The sequence below is a fragment of the Diabrotica virgifera genome, chromosome 1 (assembly GCF_917563875.1).
Source record: "Diabrotica virgifera virgifera chromosome 1, PGI_DIABVI_V3a".
Taxonomy (NCBI): Eukaryota; Metazoa; Arthropoda; class Insecta; order Coleoptera; family Chrysomelidae; genus Diabrotica; species Diabrotica virgifera.
In genome coordinates this window covers 98,639,231-98,653,425 of record NC_065443.1, presented here as the reverse complement: position 1 = coordinate 98,653,425, position 14,195 = coordinate 98,639,231, and the positions used below count along the sequence as shown (strand labels likewise).

The following is a 14,195-nucleotide window of genomic DNA, read 5'->3' as shown; positions in this document are numbered from 1 at the left end:
TTTAAAGCAAATGGCTTTATCGTTTATGAAACCTCATCTTTTTTGTAAAATTTTGTAGAGGCAAAAGTTTGATATGTGAGAGAAAATCTCACGCGCGACCACTCGCGTAACAACCTACCTAGCGACCAATGCCGGGTTAAGGTTTTACTTTTAGTTTGTGGCTTCTAATATTTCTCGTTGTTTACTTTATCCAGGACAAAACAGGGAAGATAAATATACTCAAAATCATATAAATTGTATAACTATTATTTATTTATAAAACTTTAATTCTACTATATCCCTTTTTTAACCAAAATTCATTCAAATGATTCGGTTGACTGTTCTTATTATTATATAAAAAAAACTTACATAAAACTTACGTAAAATTACTTACAGTTGAGTCCGCGAGTCTTTACCCGTGCGTCATCATTTAAAGCATACGAAATAAGTCGGAAATATACTAAACGCAACGGCAAGTGGATATTATTCCGATCACGGGTTATAGTATAAAATTTGACGTTATCAAATAAATAGAATGTCAAATTTAAGTTTTGCTTTAAAATTGTGGTGCAGATTACGGCTACATTTGAAGTAGCTTAATAAATTATTTTATTATCATTGATTAATAAATAAATAAACAATTTGTAAAAGAATTCAATAACATATTTTCTTTTTGTTATTTTATTCACTTTGGCGGAACCTTAAACACAAGCATTGAACTGTGTCAACAATGAGGTTAGCTTTGTATGATGTCAAAATTTATCGTAAAATAACATAAACTTATTCCAAAATTTCTAACTCCAATATAAAATTAGTTGTGAAAACAACTCTTTGTATACTATAAAAAACTTCAAAATGCGAAAATTTGACAAAATAACAGCAAAAAATTCAACAAACTGACAGCCACAAAAGTAAACAAACCAAAACGTCAGAAATTGTACTTAAAATATGTGAAGACATCCTCAATCGTCTTTATTTGTACACTTCGCGTCAAAAAAACGGGTACAACTCTTATCATAGAAAAAAGTGTTGTGTGATTTGGTAGAATGCGATCTTACCCTTCAAAAAATATGTCACGTATTTCAGCACCTGTTTAATTGGAAGGATACTACAAATCTGGCCTCCACATAAGTGGTCTGTAGCTTCTACATGATAGGTGTGAAATTTTAAACATTCTTGCTGTTGATTGGATAGGAAGAGTGGCATAATCTAGCCTCCATGCTAGGTACATCATAGCCTCCATACGGTACTTCCAATATTTTATTTATTCAAGTGGACAATAAAGGTAAAACACAAACAACATTTGTTTCTTACTTATTTATTTAAACAATAATGTGACATTTTACATAGAAATATGAGTAATTTGGATTAAATAAATGTTTACTTGTCGAATTTTTTCCACCGTCTGCACACAACAGCTGAACGGAGCCATTAGACCTAACAACAAAACGTGAAATAAAATGTGTATTTTAAAACTGTTGGATAAACAGTACCTACAATCAGAAAAACTTACCTTTAAAAAGGTACTCGATTATGAAATAACAAAAATATCAAAAAACACGACTGAATATCAGCTTAATTTTTATGGTGACACAAACACATCACATAACCGACCATATCATAGAAAAAAGTGTTGTGTGATTTGGTAGAATGCGATCTTACTCTTTAAAAAATATGTCACGTATTTCAGCGCCATCTCAGCACCTGGTTAAATGGAAGGGTACTACAAATCTGGCCTCCACATAAGTGGTCTGTAGCTTCGACATGATAGGTGTGAAATTTTAAACGTTCTTGTTGTTGATTGGATAGGAAGAGTGGCGTAATCTAGCCTCCATGCTAGGTACATCATAGCCTCCATACGGTACTTCCAATATTTAATATTTTATTCAAATGGACAATAAAGGTACAACACAAACAACTTTTGTTTCTTAATTATTTATTTATTCAATAATGTGACATTTTACATAGAAATATGAGTATTTAATTTGGATTAAATATAGGTTTACTCGTTGAATTTTTCCACCGTCTGCACACAACACCTGATGGGAGCCATTAGACCTAACAACAAAACGCGAAATAAAATGTGGATTTTAAAACTGTTGGATAAACAGTACCTACAATCAGAAAATCTCTACCTTACAATCAGAAAAACTTACCTTTAAAAAGGTACTCGATTACAAAATAACAAAAATATCAAAAAACACGACTGAATATCAGCTTTTTATGGTGACACAAACCATCACATAACCGACCATGACCATATAAAAAAATATCTGAACGACAACGAACGAACGAACACGAACACTGAACACAGATTCACAGATAGCGCAGGATTTGTCAAAAGTCATGTTCCACCAATCACAATGCCGACATCAGCGCCTTTGACAAAATGGAAGGAAAATAAATACGATTACATGTTTTTTATTAGAGTGCGCGGGGCATGGACCATATAAAATAAGTGAACGACAACGAACGAACGAACACGAACACAGATTACAGATTCACAGATAGCGCAGGATTTGTCAAAGTCATGTTCCACCAATCACAAGGCCGACATCAGCGCCTCTGACTAAATGGAAGGAAAATAAATACGATTACATGTTTTTTATTAGAGTGAGCGGGGCATGACTCTTATAACCGAAAATCGTGTTTCAAGTTGTGTAAGTTGATCTTGTCACAAGTGTCATTCTAATTTCTAGGATAACGTTGCCAGTAGGGCTTTTCATCGATTGTCATTTGTTTCGAGCTTCTGTCATGTGTCACATAATATTAATATATCTACGCCCTACGTCTTGGGTTTGTATCATTTGTATATACCAATAACGTATGACGTAGATATATTAATATTATGTGACAGATGACAGAAGCTCGAAACAAATGACTGTGAATGAAAAGCCCTGTTGAACGAAAATATTATATCAAACTAGGTAAAAACGGGGCTGTGCGACAGACCGCATTTTTTAATATACTAAAAACTAAAACAATTGTAATTTTCCGTCATCTCAATTAAGTATCCATACATTGATTCGTATTTTATTATAATTTATGAAAATATTTCAATCCAAAAATAACGATAGATAATAAATCTTGACATGACTTTAAATTATTATGTTTAATGTCAAATCGAGAGGTGTGATTGGTTTCTCGTAAATTATTGGGACCGTCCAAGTTCGGCAAAGCGACCCCTATTTCTACGCTCTGTACTATTATTCGCACTTTTAATTATATTGGCCAATTATATTAGTCCTGGTTACTGGATAATTGTCAAGGCCATAGTCCAAAAAAAATAATAAGAAGAAAAAATAAAATTCAGGTTATGTTATGAAAACATCAACAATTGTATGTAGTAAATAAAATTAGTTATTAAAATGCAGTACTGCAAACAAAATACAATTAATTAAATTTACCTTTATATAATAATTGCATATCAGAGCAATATTGTGGAGCAATATATAATTTTTCTGCTTCATTGACAGAAGGTATGAAATATACGTCAATTTGACAGTTTCAATTGACAATATGAATTATTTAAGATAGTTGCAATATTTCTCCGCGACTCGCGCAGGGTCGTTTCTCGTTTCCCTTTCCAAGTACTTGCACACCGCGAATAGGACAAAACTGCATTAAGTTGTGTAGAATAAATAAAACACACTGGAAAAATTAAAAATTTAATTTGAAATTAATACAAAATGAATAACTATTACAGTGAACAAATGTGGAATGTAAATATATTATGTATTACAATTCGAAATTACATTTTAAACGTTATTTTTTTGTATTTAGATTTAGCTCAATTCCGTTGTCTGTGATGGCAACAACAAAGTGATTCACGAACAATAATTGTCAGTCTGAACACAGGTTTACATTGGGAAAAAAAGTGTACCAGTTTTATATGACGCGAAGTGTACCTATCTCTTTTCAATGCACTGAGTCTAAATCGTTCATAAAAATAACATGTGTCTTTACTTAATAACAGGCGGCAGCTGGTTTGTCATTAATTTCATGAGTGGAAGAGAATGATGCTAAATAAAAAGTATATGTTTTATCTCGCTAGGTATTAATGACGCACGGGTAAAGACTCGCGGACTCAACTGTATATCTTCTATGAATTTATGAGTGAATAAATTAAGCTATTAAACTGTTAAGTTGACAAAAAACAAATATGGTATGTAATATAAAACAACTCTCTCTTTTCACAAATAATCTGACTAATCTTTTCTATCTTCTTTACTTCTTCTTACGGATTGTGTTGTCCTTGGTTCTCCCACAACGTGCACCTCTTATGCTGCGACTGTCCTTCTCCTTCAAACAATATCAATCTTTATAATTCCAAGATTTCTTCTCTCAGCTCGATATCTCGTGCAAGTTGATATAAAACCAGCTACTGGTAGACACGCGGCACGACAAAACATCGAAAGGTGGACGAGAAGCATTGCACATTGGAGACGACGCGAGCACAATAGTAGTAGAGGAATACCACAAGAATGATGGCTAGACGACAACCAAGCAAAAATGAGGAGAAACTGGCACCAAATAGCACAAAGCAGAGAAGAACGGAGAACTTAAGGGAAGGCCTTTATCCAGGAGTGGATGCAAACAGACTGAAGAAGAAGAAGGAGAAAAGAGATAAAAAAGAAAAGAAATCGATTTCAACTAGAAAATGAACATACTGAACTAAAACATGAAAAAGCTCAATTTAGATCACTTTCAACAATATTGGTTAATTATACTGTTAAATTTATTTGGTTGAAACTAGTATTGTACCTTAAAATACGACACAATGATGTCTGCCTAACTCTATTCAATACTATGTTTAATACATTTAGTAGTTGTTGATTGAATACCTACAGTGCATAATTGCTTCTTATTCTGATTGATTGACTCACGTACTCTATTTCCCGATTGTGTAAATTGTATGTAAAGTGACATTCAATTATGTCGTGACAGGAAACATCGAAGGTATTTATTCCATTTAATAATATACAATACTAACAGTCATTTCACATTAACAAAGCAACGACAAAACGATGTTTTAATTTGCAAATGAGCATTATTCCAGCCTCACATTTTTGTATGAGGTAACTTACGGTATACTTGTATAAAAAAATGTAATTTTTGGTTTCCTAATACCCCTATTTTTGTAAGTAGCTAACTCCTATTATATTCACTACTATCAATGTTTAATACAAAAATATTTGGGTGCACAATATGGTTTTTAAATGATGGTCTTTAAACTTAATATAACTAAAAAACTGGCACTCGGGAGAGTACCGAGAGAAGTGAAAACTTCTTTAGCGATGTTGTTACCATGACGTGTAAATAATATACTTTTGTACAGCTAGTACCGGGTGTCCCAATAATATTTTTTTTTGATAGTTCGCTGTCAAATTGACGTCGAAGTACTTATCAAAGTTTTTTAGAAAAAAATTGATTTTTTAGTTACTTTGGAAGCTGTAAAGGTACAAGAGAATATATTTATATCAAAATATATATAGTAATTATTATTACACAAAGAAATAGTGAATTCCTCACTGAAAGAAAACTGTATTAGTACATGGTGATAAACATAGATATCAAAATCTTTATTTGGTCTCGTTTAGTATCCTTTTTTAGTGATTTAATTGACCATAATATAAAGGATTACATTTATATCCAGATAAAGGTAAAAATTGTTAGTGTTCAAGAAATCAGTGAAGCTCTTACTGAAGAAGTGACACAAATAGACGTCAAAACTTTAATAAAATCTGTTGATATCCCGTTAAGAGAATCCCGTTAACGGTCTCAAATCATACGAAAGTGTGAAACGAACTCTCCTTGATGATCCCATCAACTAGTTGTAATATATATAAACGTTAACCCCATGGAGGAGGATTTTATAACAGGCATCCAAATTCAAATAGGTTAGAACATTTCTATTTATTTTAGTAAGAACATCTGTGTATGTATCCTGTATTTCTTTAGTGTTAGTAGTTAGTACTCCTGCCACCTCCACGTGGTTAGGGGGCGGGCAACCACTCCACTGCCATAAGTCGGGGTCCTCCCACAATAAGCTCAGTGGTAGGGCTAAGAGCACACTGAAGAAATTGTAGGTAAAAAAGTGGAAAAAATGGGAGATAAAAAGAAAATTACTTCTTTTGGAGGTAATTCATCTCAAATAGATGACATAATTGAAAATAGTTTTAGAATTAGTATTAATACCTTATCTCAAAATAATAATAATGAAATATTAGATAATAGTATTGTAGATAATAATATAAATAATACTGAATTAAATATAAATTTGAATGAAAATATTGATAATACTAAAACAAAAATTAAAGACTTACTTGACTTCATTGAAGGTGAAATGGAAATAGGTAAAAGATTAAGTAAAATAGGAAAAGATGATTTAAAAAATAGAATAATGTTATTAGCAATGGAATATGGAAATATGGAAGGACAAATAAAAATATTAAAAGAAGAAAATAATAGACAAAGAATAGAATATGAAAAATTAAGAACAATAACACAAACACAAGAAACGAAACAAACATATGCTGCAATAACATCAAAACCAATAAATAATAAAACTGAAAATCAAAAACTAATAGAGACACAAAAACAAATAAACACTCTTTTTATAACAAGTGAAACAGCACAAACTGGAAGAAAAGTACAAGAAGAACTTACGAAAGTTCTAGATCCAGAAAAAAATAAATTAAAAATAAACAAAATGAGAACATCAGGAAGAGTATTAATAATTGAAACTCCAACACTAGAAGACATTGAAAAAATAAAAAATAATGAAAAAATAAAAGAAAAATTTAAATGTGAACTTCCAAAAAAAAGAAAACCACTAGTAATAATGTATGATTTACCAAGCAACGAAAAAGAAGAAATTATATTAAATAAAATATATACTCAAAATTTTGAAAATATAACAAAAGAAGACTTTACAAACAATTGTAAATTAAAATTTAAGACAGGACCAAGAGAGAAATCTACGGTCCATTATGTATTAGAAGTGTCACCTGATATAAGAAAACAATTAATAATAAATAAAACATATGTTGGTTTTACAAGTGTAAACACAAAAGATTACATAGTGGTAGCAAAATGTAATAAATGTAATGATCTAGGACACGTAAGCAAACACTGTAATAAAGAAACAACATGTAACCATTGTGGTGAAAATCACGAAAGAAAAAATTGTAATAAAACAGGACAGCCAAAGGTATGCATACCTTGCAAACACAGAGGAAAACAATGTAATAAAGAAAATAAAAATTGTACAACTTATGCTCTACTTTTAAATCGTCTAATTCAAAAAACAGACTATGGTACATAAATATTATTTAAAATTTAATTAAAATTAAAATTAAAATGAAAATTAAAATTAAATTTGAAATTAAAATTAAATTAAAATTAAATTTTATAACATTAAAAATTAATATAATAAAAAATAAAAAATTTCAAAAACATAAAAACCAATGTGATGCAATGGTTAAAAACAGAGTCATGAGAACAAAAAATCATACTTTAAATGCTAAAAATACAAAAAATATAAATCATAATATAAAACAAAAATACTTTAAAAATAATAAAAATTATTGTATCAGAGAAGAGGGAATAAACTCAGATAAAATAATTAAAAATAATAAAATACACAGATATGGTGATAAAATACTAAAAATGAAAATTTATTCGATTCTAATAAACACGGAAACCAAAATGAAATTAATAAAAAAAAAACAAACCAAATTAATTAATGACAAACAAAACATTCAATATAAAAATAGGACAAATAAATGGTATGAGAAGTATCACAGTACTACATGAAATAAGAAAAACAGCAGAAGAAAATAGTCTTGATATGGTTTGTATTCAAGAACCATACACAAGACTAGGAAAAATTCAACACATGCCAATTAATGCACAATGTGCAAGCATAGGAGAAAATCCAATGGCGGTAACCGTATTATTCAATAAAAATATGAGACTTCTAATTCTAAAACAATTTAGTGATCGACACTGTATCTGTGTAGAATTGCTAACAAAAGCAGGTAAATTTATCATAGCTAACCTATATTGTCAGTTCTGTGAAGATATTGATGAATACGTGGAAAAGATAAGAGCTATATTTATAACGTATAGAGAGGAAAAAGTTATAGTTGTAGCAGACGTAAATGCAAAATCAATATTGTGGAATTCAACTCAAACAGATCAAAAAGGATTATTAGTAGAAGATATGATTAATGAACTAGAGTTGATAGTACACAATAAACCAGGAAACCCACCAACTTTTCAAAACAGAGCTGGTGCGGCTAGCAATATAGATATAACAATATCAAATGTTGCAGTAGCACACCTAGTTAAGGATTGGAAAGTGATGGAGCATGCAACAATAAGTGATCACAACCTTATAACTTTCAATCTTAATAACCTAAATCCACGTAATACGGAAATATCTTCGGTAAGATACAATATAGGTAAAGCAAATTATGAACTATTAAAGTCTGAGTTTCGACCACCTTGTCTGGTACAAAGGGGATCTAATATAAATATTGCAACAAAAGAATTAACCAAACAAATTAAAAAAGCAATGGATATAGCAATACCAAAAATAAAAGAAAATAGTAAAGTAAAAAACTCAGCCTGGAAGGAAAACCTCACAAGAATGAGAAGCAGAGTTAGATATGCGCGAAAGCGATATCAACGATGTGGTATCTATCTTGAGAGGCAAATCCTTCTAGGTGAGTATAGAAGACTAAAACAAGAATATAAACAAGAAATAAAAATAACAAAAGCTAAAAGTTGGGAAACCTTCGTATCAAGACACTTAGAATTAGATATGTGGGGAATACCATATAAAATAGTTTCTAAAAAAATTAGATGTCCGACAATGCTTTCTACTTTAAAAAAAGAAGATGGAACATTTACAGAAAGTTGGGAAGAATCGGCCGAAACATTACTTAATGTATTATTACCTCCAGATAAATTAGAAGGAGAAACAGTAGAACAAAGAAATATAAGAGAAGAAATGATACAAGAATACCAAATAGAAGAAGAAAGAGAAATAGAGGAATTCACAGAAGAAGAAGTATATGAAAGTATGGGAGAAATGAAAAGAAAGAAGGCACCTGGACCGGATAATATTCATGTTGAAATACTTCAAGCATTGTCGGAACAAATAATTCCAGTACTAACATCATTATATAATGAATGTCTTAGACAAAGAAGGTTTCCCAATAATTTTAAACAAGCAGAAGTTATAATAATACATAAAGGGGAAGATAAAGATCCTGCCTTACCGAAATCATATAGACCGGTATGTTTATTGAATACAATGGGAAAATTACAAGAAAAATTACTATGTAAAAAATTAAATCAAATAAGAACAGAAATTGGATTACATCCTGGTCAGTATGGTTTTAGGAAAGGTAGATCAACAGAAGATTACCCCAGTTAGCTGGGGCTCAGTCGATCGACAAGTTTAGTGGATTTGCGATTTGCGGTCGCTGGTTCGAGCCTCAGCTAGGTCATGAAATTAATAAAAGGCCAACGCCGTAGTATAAAACTCAATAGAGTCTACGGCTTGGTCTGGAATATACTGGCGTCTGATCGGCCTATGGAGGAGCGGTACGGGAAGGGATAAGGGCTTCCGGCTTGGTGATACTCCTCCATAGATCCCTACCGAAGGGCGTTGACGCCTAAGAACGGTGTATACATAGATCAACAGAAGATGCAATAAATAAAGTATTTGAAATAGTAAACGAAAGCATAAAAAAGTATGTTTTAATGATCTTTATAGACGTGTCTGGGGCTTTTGACAATCTTTGGTGGCCGTCATTCTTTGAAAGACTTCGAAGAATGAGATGTCCAAAGAATCTGTACGGAAGTCTCAGAAACTACTGTCAAGACCGATATGCAAGCATAAGCTGTCCAACAGGAAAAAAGACAAAACATATCACAAAAGGATGTCCACAAGGATCAGTTTGTGGACCTATGTTCTGGGATGTAATGCTAGAGGAACTGTTGGAACAATTGACTATAGATCCTGAAGTGCTTGGAAGCATAGCATATGCAGATGATTTGTTGTTGATCATAGATGCAAACTCAAGAAGAGAATTAGAAAATAAATCAAATGAAGTATTAATAAGAGTAAATGATTGGATGAATAAAGTAAAATTAACAATATCAGATTCAAAAACAACATATAGTTTAATAAAAGGAAATTTAGAAAGAGATCCAATTATAAAAATTAGAGGGAAAACAATAAAAAGAAAAATGGAAACAAGATATTTAGGTATTATAATAGACGAACAAAAATTATTTACAAAACACATGAATTGTGTCTGTGAAAAGGCAACAAAGATCATGCATAGCATTGCTAGTCTAGCACAGAAGGAATATAGAATTTCGTTCCGACAGATGAGAATATACCTAAGTACAATACTTGCATCAATTGTAGGGTACGGTTCAAGTGTATGGGCACATAGATTAATAAATAAAAAAAACGCAGAAAAATTAAATAGAGCTCAGAGAGGATTTCTTGTAAGAATGACGGGAGCATTTGGAACAACTGCAACACAGGCACTCACAGTTTTAACTGGAGTAATGCCAATGCATTTAGAAACACAAAAAAGAGCATGTAATTATTGGCTAAAAAAAGAAAAATATGAAAAAATAATACAAATAATAGGATTAGATATAAGAAATAAAAGAGAATTAAAAGAAATAATAAATAGAAAAAGACAAAATGAATGGGAAAATTCAACAAAATCTAGACGTTTATACAATTTTATACCAATATTAGAAAACATTCCAAATTATTTTAATCCAAAACAAGGTTTAATACACTTTTTAACAGGACATGGACCGTACCCAACATATTTGGAAAGATTTAACTTAAAAGATGATGCATATTGTGAATGTGGAGAACTAGGTACACCAGAACATATAGTGTTACATTGTGAAAATACTATAGAAAATGAAGAACACAGAGAAATGAGAAGAAGATTAGAAAGAATTGAAATAAAAGATATATTACAAAATGAAGAATATTTTGAAATATTAAACAATCTCACACAAATAATATCTAAAAAACAACAAGAAATCTATAATAATAGAAGAAGACAACCAATAATCCAACCCTGATGAAGTTGAGTAAGATAAAGTTAAAATAAATAAAATAAAATATAAATTCAAAAATAGATATTTACAATTATAATAATAATAATTCAATATAAAATAAATAAATAAAAATAATAATTCAATACATAATTCATAAAAAAAAAAAAAAATAAAAAAAAAAAAACTACCAACTCTCTTCTGAAAATAGAGGGACTGTCTTTATAACTTAGAAGGGAGTTGATAGTACCAAAAATATTTTAAATTGTTTATTTAAATTTGTTTGTTATACGTAATTAAGAGATTATGGCAAATTGTTATTGTAAAAATAGATTTAATAGTTGAGTAAAAAATGTAAAAATATAAAAAAAAAAATATCTGTAATCCCATCAGGAAAAAACGACCTGGATTAGTCACTAGAGGCCAGGTCATATGTATAAATAATAAATAAATAAATAAATGTCCCAATAAGAATGGCTCTCGGTCATATCTCAGGAACCGTTTATAGTACAGCTTTGAGAAAAAAATATTTATAACAAAAGTTGCCTCGGGAAAAGCCTGGAAATTATTTTTATAATTGTAGGTCCACCGCTAGAGGGCGTAATTGAATATCAAAAATTTAAAAATCAAAATTATACAAAATTTACCTAATGAAAGAGTACTGGAAATCCGATCATCGTATTCACCTTAAAATTCTGCGCATATTTGATTTCACAAGTTTAAGTCTACCTTTTCAAATAAGAGGTGGGGGTGAGTGGGAACCTTTCTATGAAAAAATGGCTGTAAGTTCGGTTTTGCTAAATTGAATTTTGCATACTTGGTGTTATTAAAAACAGCTCTTTCTCGTCAATGTAAGAGTCGTATTTTTGAAATAGCCTAATAAGTAATATACCAGCAAGTAGACGTTATTTTATTATTTTTGGAAATCTAGTTTTCTTTGGAGAACATTAAATACAAGTATGCATTTTTAATCCTGTATTACAAAATTAGACCATATTAGCAACATAATATCGAAAACCGCATGTCGATACCTTTTTTCTATCTCGAGATATCTTAAGAAACGTGTAAATTTTAAATAACTCTTAATGTCACCGGTAAACGAAGTTAAGGAAAAGTAGTGTGCTATGGAAAAATAAAGAAACATTTTCCAGATGTAAACGTATATTATTAAACAAAACAATAATAAGACAAACAACACTATTAAATATAAAAAAGAAATAAAAGCAACTACTTACTTAGTGACGACCTAAATGTTCAAAATGTTGCCTATCAGTTTCGATGCAAGAATTACGTTTTCAAGAGTACATTGAACAGCAGTCTCAATTTCTGCTCTCGCAATGTTTTGAATGGCGTTTCGTATTGTCTAGATCAGTGGTTTCCAACCTTTTATGTCTGGCGACCCACCTTGATATTTTTTCATATTCGCGACCCATCTTTCACCCATGATGATACGCTATTCTGTACTCTGTACGCCACTCAGCCACTGTAAGAGCCACGCCGCGACCCACCGGTTGGGAAACGCTGCTCTAGATCATGTTTTCTCGAGTAGTGGGCCTAGCGGCAAAAACAAGGTCTTTAATCGGTCCCCATAAATAAAAGTCTAACGGTTAAATCTGTTGCTGTTCAAGCTACTCTTGAAAGAGTAAATGCTTGCATCGAAAATGATGGGCAACAATTTGAACATTTAGGCCGTCACTAAGTAAGTAGTTGCTTTTATTTCTTTGTTATATTTTATAGTCTTCTTTGTCTAATTGTTGTTTCAATTAATTATATACGTTTACATCTGGAAAATGTTTATTTTTTTTCGTAGCACACTACTTTTCCTTAACTTCGTTTACCGGTGACAGTAACAGTTATGTTTAAAATTTACACATTTCTTAAGATTATCTCGAGATAGAAAAAACGCATCGACATGCGGTTTTCGGTATTCTGTGGGTAATTTGGTCTTATTTTGTAATACAGGACTAAAAATGCATACTTGTATTTAATATTTTCCAAAAAAACTAGATCTCTGAAAATAATTAAAAAACGCCTCCTAGCTAGCAAATTACCTATTAGGCTATTTCGAAAATAAGACATTTACATTGACAAAAAAGAGCTGTGTTCAACAAGACCAAGTATGCAAAAGAAGACCTCTTATTTGCAAAGGTAGACTTAAACTTGTGAAATCAAATATGCGCAGAATTTTATGAAGATTACGATGATGTGATTTCTAGTGCCCTTTCATTAAGTAAATTTTGTGAAATTTTGATTTTTTAATTTTTGATATTCAATAACGCCCACTAGAAGTTGACCTAGAATTATGAAAATAATTTCCAGGCTTTTCCCGAGGCAACTATTGTTATAAATATTTTTTTATCAAAGCTGTACTATAAACGGTTCCTGAGATATGGCCGAGGACCTTTCTTATTGGGACACCCGGTATATATACGCCAAGCACTTTTTTCAAAAAAGTTATAAATACCAAAATGTTACTTGCGAAATAAGCAATAAATTAAACTTAATAAAAAATAACAATTTTTCATAAACCATGTGCTCCCTAAGTGCAACGTGTTACTACTGATTGCAAGTTTGCTCATGAAATTATGATTGAAAGTGTACCTCAGGCGCTTGCTTTGCAAGCACATTCGGGCACGCACTCTATTCCTCCTCCAACCATTATGGTGGGGGAGCAAAGTATACTAAATTTGCAGTCACTCGAGCGTTGTGGGGACCTATTAGGTTGTCATTATTAGGTCCTAAAATCAAAAAAATAAAGTAAAATTTTCCATTTTAGGAAAAAATGTTTTCCACATCTATCCATAATTCGAAAAAATGTCTCGAATAAAAGTTGTTTATTTTTACGTAAATAATCCAAATTTGCAATAAAAATTTGGGGGTTCTATTTAAGATTTTAAAGTAACCACCCAGATTTTATGACCACCCTCTCCGTGGGTGGTCATATTTAGTACCATTCGATAGATTTTTCAAAAATATTGAAGACGTATTTTTTAGTTTTTCGATATGACGTTCATTTCACGAAATATTCGCTTTTTTTTTGTGACACTTTTTGACTCGCCCATTTCCTTACGCCCCGCTCAAATCGTCAGATTTTTGAAATATTACAC

At 31.0% G+C, this 14,195-nt stretch overlaps 1 protein-coding gene and 1 long non-coding RNA gene across 2 annotated transcripts in view; both read right to left on the bottom strand.

Annotated features, from left to right (window-relative positions):
- LOC114340452 (CD166 antigen homolog) overlaps window positions 1-14,195 on the bottom strand; it is an 827,535-nt gene that overhangs the window by 422,722 nt on the left and 390,618 nt on the right. The gene's annotated exons all lie outside the window — the stretch shown is intronic.
- LOC126889400 (uncharacterized) lies at window positions 1,899-2,254 on the bottom strand. The gene is made up of 2 exons (XR_007700019.1): window positions 2,136-2,254; window positions 1,899-2,037 (listed from the first exon to the last, which is right to left on the bottom strand). It is a non-coding gene; the product is annotated as an uncharacterized LOC126889400 (long non-coding RNA).